The 23,626-nt window shown below is 46.8% G+C and overlaps 1 protein-coding gene across 1 annotated transcript in view; it reads left to right on the top strand.

The window, feature by feature from the left end:
• The first annotated feature begins 6,694 nt into the window (after nucleotides 1-6,694).
• Nucleotides 6,695-23,626, top strand: part of LOC121288310 (complement C1q tumor necrosis factor-related protein 1-like) — a 37,030-nt gene continuing 20,098 nt past the window's right edge. The window contains exon 1 of the mRNA XM_041206844.1: nucleotides 6,695-7,079. The gene's annotated coding sequence lies outside the window, so the exon portion shown is untranslated. The remainder of the gene's footprint in view (nucleotides 7,080-23,626) is intronic.

The following is a 23,626-nucleotide window of genomic DNA, read 5'->3' on the forward strand; positions in this document are numbered from 1 at the left end:
GGCAAGCATGCTACCCACTGAGCCACGGCTCGGGGTGTAAGTATCTTGCCCAGTCTAATTCATTGACTGAATCCTTTCATATATCCATGTAGATTAAAGAGTTTATCTTCTCTTCCACTGAAGAAAAGGCAAAAACATAATTTGCAATAGTGAATGATTATTGGAGGATTACAAGGTATCGTAAGCATCTTTCAAAGGGCTAAAAACAAAAAAACTGCGGATGCTGGAAATCCAAAACAAAAACAGAATTACCTGGAAAAACTCAGCAGGTCTGGCAGCATCGGCGGAGAAGAAAAGAGTTGACGTTTCGCGTCCTCATGACCCTTCGACAGAACTTGAGTTCGAGTCCAAGAAAGAGTTGAAAGATAAGCTGGTTTAAGGTGTGTGTTGGGGGCCGGGGGGGTGGGGGGGTGGGGGGGTGGGTGGGGTCGTGGGGGGGGGGAGAGAGAGAGAGAGAGAGAGAGAAGTGGAGGGGGTTGGTTGTAGGGACAAACAAGCAGTGATAGAAGCAGATCAACAAAAGATGTCACAAACAACAGAACAAAAGAACACATAGGTGTTAAAGTTGGTGATATTACCTAAACGAATGTGCTAATTAAGAATTAAGAATTAAGAATTAATTAAGTGCCCTACCATCCATTCTTAATTAGCACTGCTTGTTTGTCCCTACACCAACCCCCTCCACTTCTCTCTCTCTCTCTCTCTCCCCCACCCCCCCACACACCTTAAACCAGCTTATATTTCAACTCTTTCTTGGACTCGAACTCAAGTTCTGTCGAAGGGTCATGAGGACTCGAAACGTCAACTCTTTCAAAAGGCATTGGATGAAAACTTGAAAAGTGAGAGGGATAAATTGCAGGCTATGGGGAAAGAGCAGGAGTAAGTAGGACTTTAGTTGGAAGTCTTTAAAAGAACTGGCACAGGCACAATGGACCAAATGGCCTAATTCTGTGCTGTAAAATTCCATGGGCTAGATTTTAACTGTGTGCAAATGGATGAGTTCTGAATGAGTTAAAAATCTTACTCTATGATCCTAAATGTGACTCTGGTTTGGGCTGTTTTCAATAAGTGCACAAGAACAAGTGCAGAGTAAACCTCAATATAAATACACACACTGCCCTTGGATGTACACTGCAATCCATATAGTCTTTTCTGATCTATTTGGAGTTCATAATTAATAATAGACGTACAATGATGGATGTGTAAAATTCTGATTGAAACTTCCAAATGTTGTTCCCCTGATGGAAGATGCCAAGTATGAATAAGTTGTGCCATAACCTTTAGGTTTATTATACAATACTGCAAAACTGGGTCAGAGTTATGGAGAAAAATCTTCTGGTTGGCGAGCGGGGGCGGGGCCCACTTGCTGATGCATCAAATTATGTGGAGTTACATCAGGCGTGCGTCCCGACGTCATTTAGATTTTCTGTTCTCCCTGCCAAATGCCTATTAAGGCCATTAAAAGCTCATGATTGATGGACCTTCCCGTCCAACCTTAAGGCTGGCCTCGGAAAAAGCATGAAACCTCATCCACGGGCAGGATGAGGTTTCATGAGGGTCTTTAAATTTTTATTAAATGTTTAAATAAAAGCTATGGACATGTCCCGACTCATGTGACAGTGTCACATGAGGGGACATGGCAGGGAAATTTTTTAATCACCTTTATTGAAAGTTTTACATCTGAGTCAATCTCCCTGAGGCAGCACTTTGCCTCAGGGAGATCTGTGTGCACTTTCGTGTGCATACGCGAAACAGCGCACTCTCGGCTGAGGGAATCCAACCTGCCCACGCAGGGACCGCATAGCGTTTCCTGGCAGACATCACGCTGGGTGGGCCTTAATTGGCTTGCCCACATAAAATGGTGGCGTGCCCCCGACCAGGGGCGCCGATCGGAGGCACACCAACTCGCGCCTGCTGACGGGGGGAAAATGTTCCCCATGGAGATTTTAGTAAAAATATTGATATTCCAGTGTGCTCAGTTAGAGCTGTCAAGTGTTGAATTCACAAGTGCTGCAAGACTTGATAGTTCTGTTCACTTGATCTTTCTAGATTGATAATCTATTGAAGCGTAATCTCAGCATTTGCTTGTTTTATTTGCTATTAAAAAGCAATTATATTACAGCAGCGGATATATTATTGGGATTTGGGCTTGAAGCAGTGATCACAGCTGCAAACTTATAGAGAGTTGATGCAATTTTTTTTGCAATGATTAATTTTGCTAATTAGGAAAAATAAGTAGAAGCACAAAATCAATTCAATCCTTTTAACCATGAACCTGGAGGATGACAATGGTCTACATTGACTTCAAGTGGACCAAATATTGTGCCTATTCCCTGTCACGGGATCAGAGAATCATTGTGAGGTATTTTAAGCTCTAAAAATGGGGGCTTTGTATTGGTTGGGATGTGCAAATGTTAAACATCTTAAACCCAACACCAACCCACCTCTAATACACCCTCATGCAGTACTAACAGACGTGGGACAGGACTGCAGGCACAAACTGGAGGCAGGGAGGTCATTTAACAATTATAATGAGGCTGCATGTCTTATATTTAATCTCTGTTTTAAACGTTAACCTGGCTGGCCAGGTTTCCCTGCCTTTGGGAAACCTGTCAGCTAAAGGAAGGGGAGAATTGCTGGATCCAACTGTTAAGTATCCTTCCACTTAACTGTTGGATCCAGCAATAGCTACTTCCACTTTCCTGCAGTTGAACAACCACTCCCCCTGCCCCCAACCTGAACAATGATGCCTCACTGACTCACCCTGCCTCATCCCTCACCCTGCCTCATCCCTCACCCTGCCTCATCCCTCACGCTGCCTCATCCCTCACCCTGCCTCATCCCTCACCCTGTTCTACCCCTTACCCTGCCTCATCCCTCACCCTGCCTCATCCCTCACCCTGCCTCATCCCTCAGCCTGCCCCACCCCTCACCCTGCCTCATCCCTCACCCTGCCTCATTCCTCACCCTGCCTCATCCCTCACCCTGCCCCACCCCTCACCCTGCCTCATCCCTCACCCTGCCTCATCCCTCACCCTGCCTCATCCCTCACCCTGCCCCACCTCTCACCCTGCCTCATCCCTCACCCTGCCCCACCTCTCACCCTGCCTCATCCCTCACCCTGCCTCATCCCTCACCCTGCCTCATCCCTCACCCTGCCCCACCTCTCACCCTGCCTCATCCCTCACCCTGCCCCACCTCTCACCCTGCCTCATCCCTCACCCTGCCTCATCCCTCACCCTGCCTCATCCCTCACCCTGCCCCACCCCTCACCCTGCCTCATCCCTCACCCTGCCTCATCCCTCACCCTGCCTCATCCCTCACCCTGCCTCACCCCTCACCCTGTTCTACCCCTCACCCTGCCCTACCCCTCACCCTGCTCCACCCCTCACCCTGCCTCATCCCTCACCCTGCCTCATCCCTCACCCTGCCTCATCCCTCACCCTGCCTCATCCCTCAACCTGCCCCACCTCTCACCCTGCCTCATCCCTCACCCTGCCTCATCCCTCACCCTGCCCTACCCCTCACCCTGCCCCACCCCTCACCCTGCCTCATCCCTCACCCTGCCTCATCCCTCACCCTGCCTCATCCCTCACCCTGTTCCACCCCTCACCCTGCCTCATCCCTCACCCTGCCTCATCCCTCACCCTGCCTCATCCCTCACCCTGTTCCACCCCTCACCCTGCCCCACCCCTCACCCTGCCCCACCCCTCACCCTGCCTCATCCCTCACCCTGCCTCATCCCTCACCCTGCCTCATCCCTCACCCTGTTCTACCCCTTACCCTGCCTCATCCCTCACCCTGCCTCATCCCTCACCCTGCCTCATCCCTCACCCTGTTCTACCCCTTACCCTGCCTCATCCCTCACCCTGCCCCACCCCTCACCCTGCCTCATCCCTCACCCTGCCTCATCCCTCACCCTGCCTCACCCCTCACCCTGCCTCATCCCTCACCCTGCCTCACCCCTCACCCTGTTCTACCCCTCACCCTGCCCTACCCCTCACCCTGCTCCACCCCTCACCCTGCCTCATCCCTCACCCTGCCTCATCCCTCACCCTGCCTCATCCCTCACCCTGCCTCACCCCTCACCCTGCCTCACCCCTCACCCTGCCTCACCCCTCACCCTGTTCTACCCCTCACCCTGCCCTACCCCTCACCCTGCTCCACCCCTCACCCTGCCTCATCCCTCACCCTGCCTCATCCCTCACCCTGCCTCATCCCTCACCCTGCCCCACCCCTCACCCTGCCCCACCCCTCACCCTGCCTCATCCCTCACCCTGCCTCATCCCTCACCCTGCCTCATCCCTCACCCTGCCCTACCCCTCACCCTGCCCCACCCCTCACCCTGCCTCATCCCTCACCCTGCCTCATCCCTCACCCTGTTCCACCCCTCACCCTGCCCCACCCCTCACCCTGCCTCATCCCTCACCCTGCCCCACCCCTCACCCTGCTCCATCCCTCACCCTGCCTCATCCCTCACCCTGCCTCATCCCTCACCCTGCCTCATCCCTCACCCTGCCTCATCCCTCATCCTGCCTCATCCCTCACCCTGCTCCATCCCTCACCCTGCCTCATCCCTCACCCTGCCCCACCTCTCACCCTGCCTCATCCCTCACCCTGCCCTACCCCTCACCCTGCCCCACCCCTCACCCTGTTCTACCCCTCACTGTTCCACTCCTCACCCTGCTCCACCCCTCACCCTGCCCCACCCCTCACCCTGCCTCATCCCTCACCCTGCCTCATCCCTCACCCTGCCTCATCCCTCACCCTGCTCCACCCCTCACCCTGCCCCACCCCTCACCCTGCCTCACCTCTCACCCTGCCTCATCCCTCACCCTGCCTCATCCCTCACCCTGCCCTACCCCTCACCCTGCTCCACCCCTCACCCTGCCCCACCCCTCACCCTGCTCCACCCCTCACTGTTCCACTCCTCACTCTGCCTCACCCCTCACCCTGCCTCATCCCTCACCCTGCCTCATCCCTCACCCTGCCCTACCCCTCACCCTGCTCCACCCCTCACCCTGCCCTACCCCTCACCCTGCTCCACCCCTCACCCTGCCTCATCCCTCACCCTGCTCCACCCCTCACCCTGCCCCACCCCTCACCCTGCCTCACCTCTCACCCTGTTCTACCCCTCACCCAGCCCCACCTCTCATCATGCTCCACCTCTCACACAGCCCCACCCGCACCCTGCCCCACCCCTTCCTAAGACCTACCCCTCACCATGTTCCACCCCTCACCTAGCCCCATCCCTCCCCCAGCCCCACTCCTGTCTTCCCGTTAGTATCAGGTCCATTGATTCTTATGGCACAGAATCTACAAATTTACAATCCTCTCCTCTTAATTTCCTGCTGCTTTTGATGTTTTTTAAAAAATATTTTCCTCCCACTGCTACAAGTTGTCAATCCAGTTTGATTATTATGTTGAGCTGAAGTCAATGCGCAATACTAACTGGATTCTTTGAAACCTCCTACGAGAACTGAGGTAATAAAACACATTCCCAATAAATGAAAATAAGAGCCATGGGAATTTTGGTTAGGTGCAGTGATCATGCATAATAACATAGAGTGAAACTTTTAGATGTTTTACTAATGCTCTACAGCAGATTCGATTATAACTTTGGGAAGGGAAAAGGAGAACCTTTACAGTACTATGTAGAAAAGCCTGAGGAGCGAGGTTATTTGGATAGCTCTTTCAAAGACGATGGTCCAAATGGCCTCCTTCTCTGCTTAATCACTCAGCCGAAAACCAGTCGACCAGGGTTAAACCTAGAGGACAGATAAAATCTGAGGTACACAGACTCATTAAAATAGTTAGATCAGTGACCTGCCTTCCGGATGCAGATTGTTTGCCAATCACTCAGCCGAAAACCAGTCGACCAGGGTTAAACCTAGAGGACAGCTAAAATCTGAGGTACACAGACTCATTAAAATAGTTAAATCAGTGACCTGCCTTCCGGGTGCAGATTGTTTGCCAATTCTTGTCCTATCTCAATTAAAACCGAAAGTCTGTGGGTTCGAGGCCTATTAGGCTCAGTATTGAAATTTAAAGAATTTTTTCACCCACCTGTTTTGCAGATTAAATTCCCCGTCTATAATTCTATTCCATTTTGCTAGAATCAGCATCCAGTAATGGATGAAGCATTGTTAGTTAAAATAAAGGAATAGGAGTGCAGGGGTAACAGGTCCTGACAAATGTTGAATTATTAACATTTGTTAAAGAATGAACCAACTGAAATTACTTGAGGTGTGCTAAAGTCAACAATTAGTCTAAGTATCCGAGCAATTAACTTCACCCACAGTTTTAAGGGTTCCAGGCAAATATACTTGCTTTCAGTTTGACAAATACATGTCACAACCACTGAAAGTGTTATCTGTGAGCGTATGGTACCATCATGGTCAGTGTAGTGGTTACAATGTTTTTTGGAATGTTAATTGCCCAATTTTGCACAATATATGCATTATTCAATTGCCCTTTGCATTGCATACAGGGAGTTAAGATCAAGTGTAGTGTTCAGGTAAGGAAAGTTAACTTCACAGGGGATAATTCAACGAGGGTGGACAGATGTAATTCATATCTCAATTGTCAGCCTTAACGGAATGGGCAACACTCTTACCCCTGAACCAGAAAGCTGCAAATTCAAGCCTCACTCCAGAGACTAGAGCACTTGATCTGGGCTGACACTCCGGTGCAGTACCGAGCTGCACTGCTGGTGATGCTGTCGTTCAGGTCAGATGTTGAATTAAGCTTGTGTTCTCCGGCAGGCTTAGTGTAATTCGTGAAGAAGGACAGGGGAGATCACTCTGAGAATAGGATAAATAATTGGATAATTTGTATCCATGCTGTTGGTTGAGAAGTAAACATTGACCAGGACATCGGGGAGATATCCCCAGCTTCTTTTTGCTATAATGCCATGAGATCTTGTGATGTCCAACTGAGAAGGTAGATGTGGTCTCAGTTTAATACCTCTTCTGAAAGTCAGTCCCTCGTACAGTGTGGTACTTTATTGAAATGCCAGCCTGAATTTTGTGCTCAAGCCTCTGGAGTGGGATTTACACTCTCAACCTTTTGAATCAGAGGTAAGAATGCGACCACTGAACTATATATTATAAATAAATTTGTATGTTCACAGTTAAAATGGAAACTGCCTATATTGGTGCTGCTGGAGCAGCCCCATTAGGGGAAGAATATAATTACAGACAAGCTTATATAGGTAGTTACCATTATAAATGTGGGCATCCTCCTCCTTCTTCAGGTACCATGCCCTAAGACCTGGTGATCATGGACTTTGTCCATGATTATGCTTGGCAACATATTGCAGTGGTTTGCTGGTGGTATGGCTGACCAGGAATCTCACCCACTCTTTACCATCTGCCATCAGACGTGCTGGAAGGATGTTAATCTGTTTGGCTAAGTTATGTGCACACATTCTGTGGCCATCAGGTAAGGGACGCTACCACTGCTGCACAAGACCTCCCTAAATGTGTGCAGAGGAATTTATAATGTGAAACAGGTGACAGGAAAAGTGTGTGGATAGATGTCACACCTTCCCTTTTTGCCAATAAACCTGATTTAATTTCAGGTGAAAACATGCAATTGGTTACCAGTCTGGAACAATAGCATAGCCGGTACAAATTACTTAATTTGATCCAAGCAACTTCGTCTCCTGCTCTTCACACTCTGACAAGGATCACTGGCAAAAATAGAAACTTGCTGAAGTGAAAACTAGCTCTCCCCTGATACAATACATAGTAAAGGTTCCGCACAGGAGGCTGCTCAGTAAGGTAAGAGCCCATGGTGTTAGAGGCAAGGAACTAGCACGGAGAGAAGATTGGCTGTCTGGCAGGAGGCAGAGAGTGGGGATAAGGGGGTCCTTCTCAGGATGGCGGCCGGTGACTAGTGGAGTTCCGCAGGAGTCAGTGTTGGGACAACAACCTTTCACTTTATACATTAATGATCTAGATGAAGGAACTGAGGGCTAAGTTTGCAGATAATACAAAGATAGCTGGAGGGACAGGTAGCATTGAGGAGGCGGGGAGGCTGCAGAAGGATTTGGACAGGTTAGGAGAATGGGCAAAGAAGTGGCAGATGGAATACAACATGGGGAAGTGTGAGGTCATGCACTTTGGTAGGAAGAATAGTGGCATAGACTATTTTCTAAATGAGGAGAGAATTCAGAAGTCTGGAGTGCAAAGGGACTTGGGAGTCCTTGTCCAGGATTCTCTTAAGGTTAACTTTCAGGTTGAGTCGGTAGTTAGGAAGGCAAATGCAATGTTGGCATTTATTTTGAGAGGATTAAAATATAAAAGCAGGGATGTGCTGCTGAGGCTTTATGAGGCTCTGGTCAGACCACATTTAGAATATTCTAAGCAATTTTGGGCCCCATATCTCAGGAAGGATGTGCTGGCCCTGGAGAGGGTCCAGAGGAGGTTCACGAGAATGATCCCAGGAATGAAAGGCTTAACATATGAGGAACGTTTGAGGTCTCTGGGTCTATACTCAATGGAGTTTAGAAGGATAAGGGGGGACCTGACTGAAACTTACAGAATACTGAAAGGCCTGGATAGAGTGGACGTGGGGAAGATGTTTTCATTAGTAGGAGAGACTAAGACCTGAGGGCACAGCCTCAGAGTAAAGGGAAGACCTTTTAGAACAGAGATGAGGAGAAACTTCTTCAGCCAGAGAGTGGTGTATCTATGGAATTCCTTGTCACAGAAGGCTATGGAGGACAGGTTATTGAGTGTATTTAAGAACGAGATAGATAGGTTCTTGATTGGTAAGGGGATCAAAGGCTACAGGGAGAAGGCGAGAAAATGGGGTTGAGAAACTTATCAGCCATGATTGAATGGCGGAGCAGACTCAATGGGCCGAATGGCCTAAGTTCTGCTCCTATGTCTTACGTCTTATGTCTAAAGAGGATAAGCTCAGTCAGAGTGTTATTCCAAAGATCACATCGTTAAAGTGTGAGCTGATGTGGTAAGCTGCTTAAACTTCTGTTTCACGTCACCTACCTGTTACTGTCTCGTACCAAGCTACAGCCTGTATAAAAAGCTGTTAGAAAAATACAATAATTAACATGTTTCTGAATGTATGAGGGGTGAAAAACATATTCCAGAATGTGTTTTTTGGACAAGGAACTATTATCTTATTTAAAGCTCTGATTCTCTCACACATTGTCCAGTTATTACTCCTTATGTTTGTAATTCAGAAACTTTCCTCAACTTGCCATTGCAAGAAAATCTCTATGTAGCTTTGTACTTGGAGAGTCTAAAATTCTTTGGTTAATTTTTAAACATTGTCTTATTTTGGTAGATTATGTAAACACAATATTCTTCCAAAGAGCATGTAGAAACTTTTTTAAGTAGTATGTAATTCAACAGTAAGTGCTTGCAGGTTAACTTGTATAATTATGTCCTCCTATTGTGGAGATTCACCTGCTGGGAGATATTTGTAGGCAAAGAACGTTGAGCAAAGGTGAGTGGCTGGAGTTGAGGTGCAGATCAGCCATGATCTAATTGAATGTCATGGAAAAGGCTCGAGGAGTTGAATGGCCAACCTTTGTTCCTATTTTAGGAAATCAAACCCATCAGTTTCCTGCCCACTAATGTTAAATGAATGCATGCTGTTGGCGTGGAACCTTGCTGCTTGGAGAGCTTACTTGGAGATTGCAAGTGTGATAGAAAACTCTGAGGAGGATGTCCCTGATTTCCTGAAACTCACCTCGGGATCAAGGGGGCGTGCGACTGAATTTCAAGTATTTGTAAAATTCACCTGTGCATAATAGAAACTAAATGAGAGATGAAATTCCTTGTGTGCAATACCTGTAGCTGTGTTGCGGGAATAATCCCCTGTTGTTTACAGAGCTGAGAGGTAAATGGATCCTGAGGAGGGGAGCACATGGAGACTTGTTTGCACATCAGATCATAGAATAAGGAGGAAGGGGGAAAGAAAAAAATTAGAAATATGATAGCATTAGGGAAAATTGTGCTGGAGGGTAAGTCTCACTAAATTGTAAACACATATTGAGTAAACACCACCCCCGTCAAACTTGGGAGGAGCCCAGCACCTGATTAAGTATCTGAAAGTAATATTGGAATTGCTTTATGCTCCCCAAAACATGAGAGCGCTTGAGAAAAGGTTACACAGAAGGCCACTAAACGGCTGAAAAAGGAAGGAATTCAGCCATGACAGCAAGTTGACAAACATAAAATAATGCAGCTGCTGGTAATCTGAGATAAGAATGGAAAAGGCTGGAGACACTCAGCAAGCCAGTCAGTGAAAATACCAGACAGTTGATAAACCCTTCTTCAAAATGTAAGGCTGTTACCGATAACAGAAACAGTGCAGGGGAAAGGGCAGAGAACAAAATTGTTGCACTCAGCAGAAAAGGCATAGAATGTCCTGTAACATTGTTAAGGAGGGGATGAGGAAATGGTGAAAGGGCAGAAGTGATGAAGAGCAAGAGATAAAAAGAAGCTAGAATGGGAGAAATCAAAATGTAGAGGAGACATTGAAAGTGTGGGAAGAGCCAAAGAGGGGATAGATAAGTAAAGTGAGAAACTTGAAAAACTGGCAAAGGAAAGCAAGCTCTAGCAAGTCAGCTGCCAACAGTACTAAAGGAAGAAAATTCTTGTGAATTAAGAATTTATATACAGAGAATGCGTCTTAGCCTGCTGTCTGCGAGGATGACTATCTCGTTGTCTCATTGAATGAGGCTTAGTGCATAACTCATGTGGGCTGAAGAAGTGTTGGAGAGTTTTATTTATGGTACTTTTAGACTGAGCTCAATGACAGAAATTGAAATTTAATGAGCGCAGGCAAATTAGTTACAGCTGTCCTGTCGCTGAATTCCGATGGAAACAGACATGAGCAGCATCTATAGTGCTGCAAGGTGCTGGCACCAAGGAAAGTCAAAACTTCAGAGCAGTGGTCTCAGTGGTGCACTGTGACTGTAAGGGCCCTAGCACACGTGTGCCATGTGTGTGCTGTAAACATGCAGAGTGGGCAAATCCCAACATCAAACAGTTTCAGATTTGGCATCCGATTTGCCATTTTGGATTCCCCAGGTTCAGTTAATGCCCTTTCTTAATCACTGCCAGATGAACATGTGTTTAGCTGCATAAGGGACCCTCAGCATGAGCGCTACATAAAAGGATCGCCTTTTAACTTTGAGATGCTTTTGAATTTATTTTGCTGTTGCAGATTGAGTGGAAACTGTGTTCAGTATTGTTGGAAGAGTTGACATTGGATTCACTCGGGAACGGTGCTGGACTTTGACAAGGAGGTCAGAAGGGTTGGGAGGCCTGTCAGGAGAATGCCTGCTTTCAATAATGGGAGCTATAGTCAGAGCCAGGGAGAGAAATCATGGTCCCTGCTACTTCTCCTGTTTCTGGGCCCCTTACTACCCCCTCTCCATTTTAACCCTCCCTCTCAATCACGTGTGATATTTTTTCCCTTTTTAAGACTAACCAATCAGTTCACCAATCACAGAAGGGTCCTAGTAAAATGATAACACCCATTGTTGGTAACTGGTTACAAATATTTTCCAAAAAATGGATCATGGGCCATTAATATTAAGAGCAGCAATGATACAATGCAGTGTTAGTTTGTGTGCGCTCTATAGGGTGATCCCACTGCAACCATTAAACAAACCTGAGAGTGCAAATTTTACTTTAACAGCTTTGTGCAATATTGCTCATTTGACAGGAAAATATCCCATTAGTTATTTATAACACTGTGCCGATGATAACATTGATTTTGGTGCTTCAGCCCAGATGAACATATTCTGCACACTGCACCATATGGACACGGTGACAGTAAATTCATATTTGGGAAAAGATTCAATACATGCAACCCAGATAAACTACACAAGATCTTTTCCATTCTGAAGAAGTAAAAGAAAACTTTCTTCTGCCTGGGTGCATGATTTTATTCAATATAATTATTTCATGCAAGGGGTATAATGGGATTCTACTTTATCAGTAATCTCCCAAGGTGGAAAGATCAAATGACTCCTGAGCAAAAAAGTGGAATGATTGAACAACATAGGTCTTTACTGTCAGTGAGAAGCGTTGGAGACCTCAGGTACCTCTGTGCGACCCAACTTTTAAGAGACCAGAGGGCAAAGACTTACAAAGGTTTACAATTGTATCTGTGTTTTCTTGATCAACAAGTCTGAAGACTTACTGATTTCTACTCCTTACTACGATATATTTTCAGAACCTATTATGCAACCGCAGCTCATCATTATATTTCAATACCTTAAAAACTCATAAAAAGCATTAAGATAGAGTGAGATAATGGGTAAGTAGACAAAAGGACAAGATTGAAGTCAATGGAAAAGATTCTTGAGAATCATGCGCAGTGTAAAACAGGTTACTGATTCACTATGAGCCTATTATGCACACCTGTCCTGTCAATCTTACCCCACTCATGAGCCTACTCATAGTAAGCCTTCATTAGCAACAAACTAAACAGAATTCCAGATGCTGTATGTAAGATAATTATGGATGACAAAGGCTACCTAGCTCAGCTCATCTCATCCAACCAGAATGATATATGTATTTGGAGCAGGAGTAGGCCATTTAGCCCCTCAAGCCTGCTCCGCCATTTGATAACATTGCCTATATTAGACCAGTGACTACAACTCAAAAGTACTTAATTGGATATAAAGCAATTTGGGACATTGTGAAAGGCGCTGTAGATTTTGTCTTTCTTTCATTATACCTACATGCAGTAGGTTGAATGACTGTAGCAATGGAGAAGTTGGAGGCCCAATGCTGATTCTCGAAGGATAATTAATCACAGAGAAATCAACAGATGTTAGGTAAGTACCTACAAAGAAATCATTACACTTACAAAGCAATCCAACTCTGTAGTTAATACAACTTTACCATTTTCACTTCTTTGGCACTAGTCCACAGTCATACATTTGTGTTGTACACTGTGAATTTACAGCCTATCCACAGGTTCCATGTGATGTTGCATTATGTATGTACTAAATACATATGCAAATAGTATGTAAAACTATTCTATATGTTGTTTGGGGTGTGAAAGACAAAGGCAAATTAAGCAGAAAAATGTAATTAATAAATAAGAAACACCAACAGCCAAAAAAAGTGTGACATCAAAATTTTAAGTGAAATAATTTGTACAGGCACTTATAATATTGGGTTTCTATAATGACCCTTTATGGTAAAAGGCTTTTATGCTGTTTCTCTGGAATTTCAATGTTTTTTTTTGCCAAGTTACAATGGATGATCAGGAATCCTTACCCTTGAGAAATTTTAGTCCCACAGTGTGACCAGTTTCTGTTAGAGTTTAACCAGGATGGTGCAGGGTGGGGTGAACCTAGGATGGAGTAGAGATTCGTAATTTTTTCTTTAAGCAATCTCCTAGTGAAAAACAATGATTAATTCCCAGACTTTGTAAGAGTGATAAAATGAGCAACACTGACTCAACACCCTGGGTGGAATTGTCCCAGATTTGCACTGAGTGTGGTAGCAGGCGGGAAATAGGACCTCTTACCAGCCGGCTACAATGCTGACTTTTCGCACCATAACGTCCCATTCCGGCCTTGTTAATTATGCAGCCACAGGAAACACGCTGTCTCGCTGGCTGACAGCTCCAATTTGCCTGCCATGCCTTTACCTCACCGCTTCCTAACACAAGGCACCATATTTGAACTGCACCCAGGTCTGCTCCAGTGAAGACATGGACCCAAAAACCAAGAAGGGTGCAGCGCCCTGATTCTGAGATGCATCCCTGGGATGCCTTCTGGAGGCCATGGAAGCCCACTGCAATGTCCTCTAGCCCCGCTCTGGCCGCATGAGGCCTGTCAGTCTCACCACACCGGCTTGGGAGGCGGTGGCAGAGGTGGTCAGTGCCAGTGCTGCACACAAGAGGTTGGCCATTCAGTGCAGAAAACAGATGAATGATCTTATCCGTGCTGCCAGGGTAAGGTAACCACCTCATCACTCTAAACTCTCACACTCACAAGGCCATCACGCTTTCACTGGCATCTCACTCAGTGCCAGCTCAAGGGTCATCGCCACTCAATCTCTCTCACACACCCTCACATCACCATCTGGCTTCATCTCCTCTGGAGAATGCCTCCTCAGCCCTCATCATCTTGAGGCCACTTCCGTGGGCCAACATGTGTCCCCACACACACCCTGGGCTACCCCCTTCCCCAGTACAGCCCTCGTTCGGCAGCCTCTTCCCTTGCCTGAGGCCACTTCTCCCCCTTCCCCAAGCAAGTGCTAGCCCTGCAGCCATTGAAAAGCCAGCCCCACCTTACAGCTGGCCTGGTAGTTAGAGACCTGCCTGTGAGCCCCCTAAAAGTGGTTCAGTGCTGCTGCGAAGCTTGGTGCCAATGACCGTGAGTGCTGCCTGAAGAAAGGTTGGCAAACAAACTCTGAAGTCCCAAGTGAAGTGCAGCTCATCAGGCGCATGCCGTTTATGTATAGTTGTGAAACACTTTGGCATGATAATCCAGATCATCCAGCGTGGGGGGTGATTCAGGCAAGCAGGGCTTATAATTAGATGCAAATACATTAAAATGACATTCATGATGTTGGACTGAGGGAAAGGCAGCCCACCGTTGCCAGGCGGAGCGGACGATCGCAAACTAGTTTCACGATGGAATAATACCGATTTTTGTTTTTCTCGCCATTTTGCCTGCCAAGACACCCGATGCCAATGGGGATGGAAAATTCTGGCCCCTGTTTTGCATCGTTCCTTGTTTCTAGTTTCTTACATTTATTTTCATGAGGCCCAAGATTCTCAAGCCTCTGTTACATCAACACAGCATGTCATCAGAATTGTGTCTATTTTAAGGCATAATGAAAATTTAGACTGCTATTTACATGCTGGTTTAAATTCAAAAGAGAATTTTGAGAAGTCTGCACTATTTAGTTTTGTGGTACTAAACCTTATAAGTAACACCCCCACCTCAAACCCCCTCCTCATCAATCCCCAACCCCACCTCCCTGCTCCCCCAAGCTTCCCCCTCCCCACCCTCCTCCCCTCATTCCCCCACCAACCTCCCACCAACTCCCCCCTCAAAATCCCCTCCAGCTTCCCATCCCACTCCTCTCTCCACCCCTGCCACACCCCAAACCTCTTGCCCATGCCCCCAACTCAACTCCCCCCCCACCCCCCCCCCCTCCCCCAACAAGGCATGCATGGTGCCTGCCACAATGGGACAGGCCACGGGGTAATCAGGCAGAATGATCCCTGCCCTAATTTTGAGCCTAATTGAAATTATCCTCTGTAGTGTTTTTTTCCCAGAGTTTCCTCCTGTCCTCACCTTGAGGCGTAGTCTCACAGGTGCTGCAGGCTGTTCACTATCTCAGCAGAGTGACCAACCTTCAAGTGTGAGAGGGGATGGGATGGTTAGGAAGGGCAATGGAATCTACCAAAGCTGAACTTCACCATATTCTCACCTGATACCCACATCTCTACATTTACCAACTGGGGTTGCTGAATAACAATCAGATAGCATGGCACCCTGGATTATTGTTTGCTCCCTACCCTGAGACCACATCTTAACACCAGGTAAGATCTGATAAGTCAGCATAGAACTAGGCCTAACTTGGGACCTCACTGGTGGGGGGATGGAGGGGGAGGGGGGGAGGGTCACAAGAACATAAGAAATAGGAGCAGGTGTAGACTATATGGCCCATTGAGTCTGCTCATTATGACCGTGGGGCTGTTCCTGACCTTCAACTTTCTTTTTCCTGCTTGCTCCCCATGTCCCTTAATTCCTGAGAGACAGAAAATCTGTCTATCTCAGCTTTAAATGTATTCAACAATAAGGCATCCTACAACCCACTGGGGCAGAGAATTTGAAAGATTGACAACACTTTGAGTGATGTAATTTCTCCTCATCTCAGTCCTAAACGGACAGAGAGTGAGAGTGACGGTTCCCCTGGGGAGTGTGGCCATGCTCATGGCACTGTGAGTGGCTCAGCTGCACGGGGTGAGGGGAAGGAAAAGAGGGGAAGAGCAATAGTGGTAGGAGACTCGATAGTAAGAGGAACAGACAGGTGTTTCTGCGGCTGTAGATGTGACTCCAGGATTGTATATTGCCTCCCTGGTCAGTGCCAGGGTCAAGGACGTCACTGAATGGTTGCAGGGCATTCTAAAGGGGGAGGGCAAACAGGCAGAGACCGTGATACATATTGGTACCAACGACATAGGTAGAAAGAGGGATGAGGTCCTGCAAGTGGAATTTAGGGAGCTAGGAAACAGATTAAAAAACAGGACCTCAAATGTAGTACTCTCTGGATTTCAGGTGGTGGTGGGACCTGTACAAAGGTGGACGGGTTGTGCCTGAACTGGAATGGGACCAACATCCTTGTGGGGAGGTTTGCCAGTGCTGTTGGGGAGGATTTAAACTAACTTGGCAGGAGAATGGGATCCTGAGAGGTGGTTCAGCGGGGGAGATACACAGCCAAAATTAGAAGAAAGAGCAAGTGAGTCTGGAAGGCAGTGAAATTATAGCCGATTAAGGCACAATGGAGCTTGGCAAGGTTGGATGGTATTTATTTTAATGCAAGGAGCCTGATCAATAAGGCAGATGAGTTGAGGGCATAGATTAACACATGGAAGTATGATGTCATTGCTGTCACAGAGATATGGTTGAGAGAGGGGCAGGATTGGTAGCTCAATATTCCAGGATATAGGATCTTCAGGCGAGACAGGGAAGGAGGCAAAAGAAGAGGGGGTATCACAATATTGATCAAGGAATCAATTACAGCAGTAAGGAGGGATGAGATCTTAGAAGGCTCCTCAAATGAAGCCAAATGGGTAGAACTTAAAAACAAAAAAGGAGCAATCACATTGCTGGGAGTGTACTATAGGCCCCCAAACAGTCAGAGAGAAATAGAAGAGCAGATATGTAGGCAAATTTCAGAGAAGTGTAAAAATAATAGGGTAGTAATGGTGGGGGATTTCAACTTCCCCAACATTAACAGGGTTAGTCATAGTGTTAAAAACAAAAAAACTGCAGATGCTGGAAATCCAAAACAAAAACAAAAACAGAATTACCTGGAAAAACTCAGCAGGTCTGGCAGCATTGGCGGAGAAGAAAAGAGTTGATGTTTCGAGCCCTCATGACCCTTCGACAGAACTTGAGTTCGAGTCCAAGAAAGAGTTGAAATATAAGCTGGTTTAAGGTGTGTGTGTGGGGGGCGGAGAGAGAGAGAGAGAGAGAAGTGGAGTGGGGGTGTGGTTGTAGGGACAAACAAGCAGTGATAGAAGCAGATCATCCAAAGATGTCAACAACAATAGTACAAAAGAACACATAGGTGTTAAAGTTAAAGTTGGTGATATTATCTAAACGAATGTGCTAATTAAGAATGGATGGTAGGGCACTCAAGGTATAGCTCTAGTGGGGGTAGCTCCCTCCCCCATCCCCACCCCCTTTCTGTCTCCCCCTTCCTTTTTTTTCCCAATAAATTATAAAGATTTTCCTTTTCCCACCTATTTCCATTATTTAAAAAATTTTCCAATAAATTATAAAGATTTTCCTTTTCCCACCTATTTCCATTATTTTTAAAATTTTTTTTTTAAATCTTTTATGCTCTCCCCACCCCCACTAGAGTTATACCTTGAGTGCCCTACCATCCATTCTTAATTAGCACATTCGTTTAGATAATATCACCAACTTTAACTTTAACACCTATGTGTTCTTTTGTACTATTGTTGTTGACATCTTTTGATGATCTGCTTCTATCACTGCTTGTTTGTCCCTACAACCACACCCCCACTCCACTTCTCTCTCTCTCTCTCTCTCTCTCTCTCTCTCTCCGCCCCCCACACACACACCTTAAACCAGCTTATATTTCAACTCCTTCTTGGACTCCAACTCAAGTTCTGTAGAAGGGTCATGAGGACTCGAAACGTCAACTCTTTTCTTCTCCGCCGATGCTGCCAGACCTGCTGAGTTTTTCCAGGTTAGTCATAGTGTGATAGGTTTAGAGGGAGCTGAATTCTTAAAATGCATCCAGGATAGCTTTTTAAGCCAATATGTAGAAGGTCCTACAAGAGAGGGGGCGGTCCTGGACTTGATTTTAGGGAATGAAGCCAGGCAAATGGTAGAGGTATCAGTGGGGGAGCATTTTGCAGATAGTGATCATAATTCCGTTAAATTCAAGGTTATTATAGAAAAGGACAAATATGGGCCAGAAATCAGAGTTCTAAATTGGGGGAAGGCCGATTTTAATATGATCAGACATGATTTGGCCAGAGTGGACTAGGAGCAGCTACTTTTAGGTAAATCTGCGTCAGAGCAGTGGGACTCATTCAAGAAGGAATAGGGAGAGTACAGGGCCAACATATTCCAGTAAAGACAAAGGGTGGGACTAATAAATCCGGGGAACACTGGATGTCGAAAGATAAACAGGATTGGATAAAGAGAAAAGGGAAGGCTTATGGCAGATGCCAAGGGCTCAAAACAGTGGGACCCGAGAGGAGTATAGACAGTCTAGGGGGAACTTGAAAAAGAAATTAGGAGAGCAAAAAAGGGTCATGAAAAAACATTGGCAGGTAAAATAAAGGAAAATCCAATGTTATTTTACAAGAACACTAAGAGTAAGAGGTTAACTAGGGAAAGAGTAGGGCCCATAGTGGTAATTTGTGTGTGGAGCTGGAAGATGTAGGTGGAGTTCTAAATGAATACTTTGTGTCGGTGTTCACAATTGAGAGGGATGGCATGGGTATAGAAATCAGGCAGAAGGACTGTGATATAATTAAAGGAATTAGCATAGAAAGGGAGGAGGTTCTAAGTGGTCTGGCAGGCTTAAAAGTAGATAAGACTCCAGGCCCGGATGAAATGTATCCCAGGCCATTGAGTGAGGCAAGGGAGGAGATAGCAGGGGCGCTGGCAATAATTTTCAATATCTCTCTGGCCACGGGAGAGGTGCCAGAGGACTGGAGGACAGCCAATGTGGTAGTTATTCAAGAAGGGAGGAAGGGATAAACCAGGGAACTACAGGGCAGTCAGCCTAATTTCCACCACTAAGTGGTGGGGAAACTATTGGAAGCAATTCTGAGGGACAGAATTAATCTACACTTGGAGAGACAGGGATTAATCAAGGACAGTCAGCATAGTTTTGTTAAGGGGAGGTCATGTCTGACCAATCTGATTGAATTTTTCGAAGAGATGAGCAGGGGCTGAATTTTATGGCAGCGGGATTTTACATTCCCGCTGAAGTCAATGGGGTTTAAAATGGCTCACCGCATTTTACAACCCTGTCCCTGCCGAAAAGGGGCCGTAAAATTCCACCCCAGGTGTGTAGATGAGGGCAATGCATTTGACATAGTCTACTTGGATTTCAGCAAGGCTTTTGATAAGGTCTTACATGGGAGATTGACAACAAAGGTAAGAGCCTATGGCATCCAAGGCAATTTGGCAAATTGGATCCAGAATTGGCTGAGTGGCAGGAAGCAGAGGGTGATTGTCGAGGGGTGTTTTTGTGACTGGATGCCTGTGTCCAGTGGGATTCCACAAGGATCGGTGTTGGGTCCCTTGCTGTTTGTGGTATATATGAATGATTTAGACTTAAATGTAGGAGGGTTGATCAGTAAGTTCACAGATGACACGAAAATTGGTGGGATGGTAAATAGTGAGGAGCCTTAGATTACAGGAAGATATAGATGGGCTGATCAGTGGCAAATGGAATTTAATCTGGATAAGTGCGAGGTGATGCACTTGGGCAGAATAAACAAGGCATGGGAATACATGATGAACGGTAGGACCCTGGGAAGTACCGAGGATCAGAGGGACCTTGGTGTGCATGTCCAGCTGTCCCTTAAGTTAGCGGGACAAGTAGATAAGGTGGTTAAGAAGGCATATGGGATACTTGCCTTCATTAGCCAAGTCATAGAATATAAGAACAGGGAGGCTATGCTGGAACTGTATAAGATGCTGGTTAGGCCACAGCTAGAGCATTACGTGCAGTTCTGGAATCCACATCATAGGAAGGATTGCACTGGAGAGAGTGCAGAGGAGATTTACCAGGATGTTGCTTGGGCTGGAGAGCTTTAGTTATGAGGAGAGATTGGGCAGATTGAGGTTATTTTCCCTGGAGCAGAGGAGATTGAGGGGGGACATGATTGAGGTGTATAAAATTATGTGGGGCATAGATAGGGTAGACAGGAAGGAACTTTTTCCCCTGCTGGAGGGATCAATAGCCAGGGGGCATAGATTTAAGGTAAGGGGTAGGAGGTTTAGAGGGGATGTGAGGAAGAATTCTTTCACCCAAAGGGTGATGGCAATCTGGAACTGAAAGGGTGGTACAGACAGAAACCCTCATAACATTTAAGATGCATTTGGATGTTCACTTGCGACGCCATGGCATACAAGGCTATGGGCCTAGTGCTGGAAAATGGGATTAGAATAGTTTGGTACTTGTTTGACCAGTACAGAATTGATGGGCCGAAGGGCCTTTTACTGTGCTGTAGACCTCTATGACTGTATGACTCTCAACAATCGTCCCCTTATCCTAGGATGTGCTCCTGTGTTTTAGATTCACTGACGAGTGGAAACAATCTCTCAGCGTCGGCCCTATCAAGCCCCTTCAGAGTTTTGTAGTTTTCAATGAGATTGCCTCTCATTCTTCTAAACTCCAGAGAAAATAGACCCAATTTACTCAGCTTCTCATCAGAGCTGCCCCCTCTTCTCAGTGGCCAATATAGTGAACCTTCCCTCTACTGCCTCTGATACAGTTATATCCTTTCTTAAATGTGGAGACCAAAACTGCACACAGTGAGGGAAAGGGAGGGAGGGGTGAGAAAGAGAGAGGAGGGAAATGGAGTATAGGGAGCAGGAAATAAGGCGAAGGAAAGGGGTGAAGGGAATAAAAGGGCAGGGGAAGCGGGAGGAGAAAAAATGGGAGCTCGGCAATTTCGAAATTTCAAAGCCTCTTGAGCACCGATTTTTCAAAACCCTACCTTTTCCACTGACAATCATTTATGGCAGTGCTTTCTATTTTCATGACATCTGCAAGATTCCCTAATTTTAACAGTGCTGTCACCATATAAATTAAACTGGTGGGTTAGGATTAATAACGTTTAGTCAAAAAATGTACTTGCTTTATGCATAATAAATTTAAATAATTCAATAGCTCTCAAAGGCTAAAGCATTTTTCTAATCAGACCTACATTCAGAGGAATGATTATATCATCAGATAATATACAGAGCGTAATGTGATTCTTATACAAATTTGCAAATATTGGAACAATGCTTGTAATGTGCTTTTCTTAGAATTACATACATAGAGTAGATCTGACTATATATACAACCTGCAGATGTGCAGTTTACTTCAAAGTGACTATTATGGCTTCTTGGTCTTTTGGCTAAGATCAAGAGTAATAAGGCGAAGGCTATAAACCAGTCATGCCCCAAACCAGAGGGCACATAAAACTGTTGGGGTGGTGGTGAAGGACAGTGAAGGACGAACATCCATAGATGTGCCGTCTTCGTTAAGCGAATCCTTTTGGAGTCGTGTGGATTTGAAGATGCGGAGATCTACTGCCTGCAGGATTTCCCCAGTGCTGGATACTTCGACGTGACCTTCAAGAATGTTGCTGCCTACGTCCAGTTCCTGAAGGTGTTCAAGGAGAAGAGAGAGCAGCCACAAATGAGAATCCTGACGGCGGAGCCAATCTTTGCTCTGCCGTTGTAATGGAACCATGCTGTGACTGTGCATCTTTAGAACCCCCATGTCCCTGTCGCCGATGTGCTCACCTTCCTTGCCAGGTACGTCAACAAGGTTGGGAACTGCACCGAGGTTAAAGGTGCCTTCAGGATTTGGACCAGCAAATGCCAGGTCAAGGTCACGCTCAACACCGATGGTAAGGGAGCCAACCTCTACTCTCCTTCCAGCTTTGCTGTCAGGGGAAACCGTGGCTACCTTGTCTACGCTGCGCAGCCCAAACTTTGTTGCCCATGCGGCAAGTCTGGTCATGTGGCGGCCAACTGCAGCACCACCCTCTGCAAGAACTGCAAACAGGAAGGGCACCAAAGGACTGCAAACAGACTAAGGGCTGCAACCTGTGTGGCGAGACCTGCCCCAAACACTGCCTTGCTTATGCACAGGCAACCAAAACCAACGAGTGGGAAGCAGATGAAATGCTCCGTGTCACTACTACCAAGGACACTTGCAGCCCTCCAACCACCAAGGCCTCCACCGAGCACAATGGGACAAAGGAGGGCACAGAGAGAGACAAGAAGAATGAAAAGATTGAGGCAGCAATTAGCCAAACAACTGCATTGCCCCCTGAACCTTCCACTGCTCAGCAGAGCAAATCAATGGAGGAGGAACCAGCAGAAAATCACCCTGGGGAGTGGCAGCTGGTGAAGAGAGCCAAAAAGAAGAAAGGGCTAAGAAGGGACCAAGCCACTTCCCAGATGAATGGCAAGAAGCATCTACCGTCTGACACGGATGACAAGGGCAGCTGCTCTTCGGACAAAGAAGAGCAAGGGTGGCACCAACAGAAGAAGTGGCAGAGCTCTAGGGAGCTGGAGGGTAAGACACCCAAGCTCCAGAACATTGGAGACAATGAAGAGACCAGCGCACCCCAACTTTGTCCACAACTTGAAGAGGCCAGAGCATCCAAGCCCCAGGAATCTGGGAGCAGTGAAGCGTGGAGTGCACCCCAGCTCCGGGAAGCTGGGAGCAGCAATGCCACAGAGGGGGTGAGGATTGGAGAGACTTCTCCAACAGAGAACAATCAAACCTCGTTCCTTGCACAAACCCCCAGATGCCACCTGGGTGGAACATCTCCAATGGGGAGGTTCAGGACAGTTTCCTCAGCCCATCCAAAGTGAGGCAATTTGTGAACACTACGGGTATGCAGGAGCGGACCAAAGGTCTGGAACCTTCAAAGACAAATGGGGATAAAGATTGCATCTGTAAATGTGCATAGCATTAAATCTCCTAAGTGATGTGTTGCAACCTTGGACTACCTTGCCAAGGTCAAAGCTGACCTGTTGTTTCTGCAGGAGTGTGCAATACCGCACCTCAGCTCCTACAGGCAATGGTCACAATGGTGGTCCCATGGGCCATCGATCTGGTCAGGAGGTTTCCTCACATTTTGACTCACATTCCTCCGGCCTGAGTATTCTGCTGCGGGGAGGAAACTTCACTGTTTCCGAGGTTAAGGAGGTGGTGGGCGGGTGCCTCCTCATAGCAGACGTAATGTACAAGAAAGCTCCACTCTGGTTAATTAATGTGTACACCCCGTCACTAAAGGGCGAGCGGCTGGCAGTCTTTGAGCAGCTCCCACTGCTGCTGGTGACCTCCAGGCCAGTCATTCTGGGCAGTGACTTCAGCTGCATCATTGATGCGGCTGGACGTTCCGGCAGGGCCGACGTCCAGATCCCTGATGGAAACAGTAAAGGATGTCAAGGTGTACGACGTCTTCAGCAACCCTGCAGACGGAGAGCAGCGTAGATACACCTGGTCACGGCCAGACGGGTCCATCCATTCTAGGATAGGCTTCCTGTTTGTGTCCCATGCGTATGCAGTCAGATCCACTGACCTCAAGCCGGTGTTCTTCTCTGACCACTGCCTCCTCCTGGCTGACTGTCACTTAGAGGAAGACCAGAGGGTGGGTA

Source organism: Carcharodon carcharias, chromosome 15, assembly GCF_017639515.1.
Source record: "Carcharodon carcharias isolate sCarCar2 chromosome 15, sCarCar2.pri, whole genome shotgun sequence".
Classification (NCBI taxonomy): Eukaryota; Metazoa; Chordata; class Chondrichthyes; order Lamniformes; family Lamnidae; genus Carcharodon; species Carcharodon carcharias.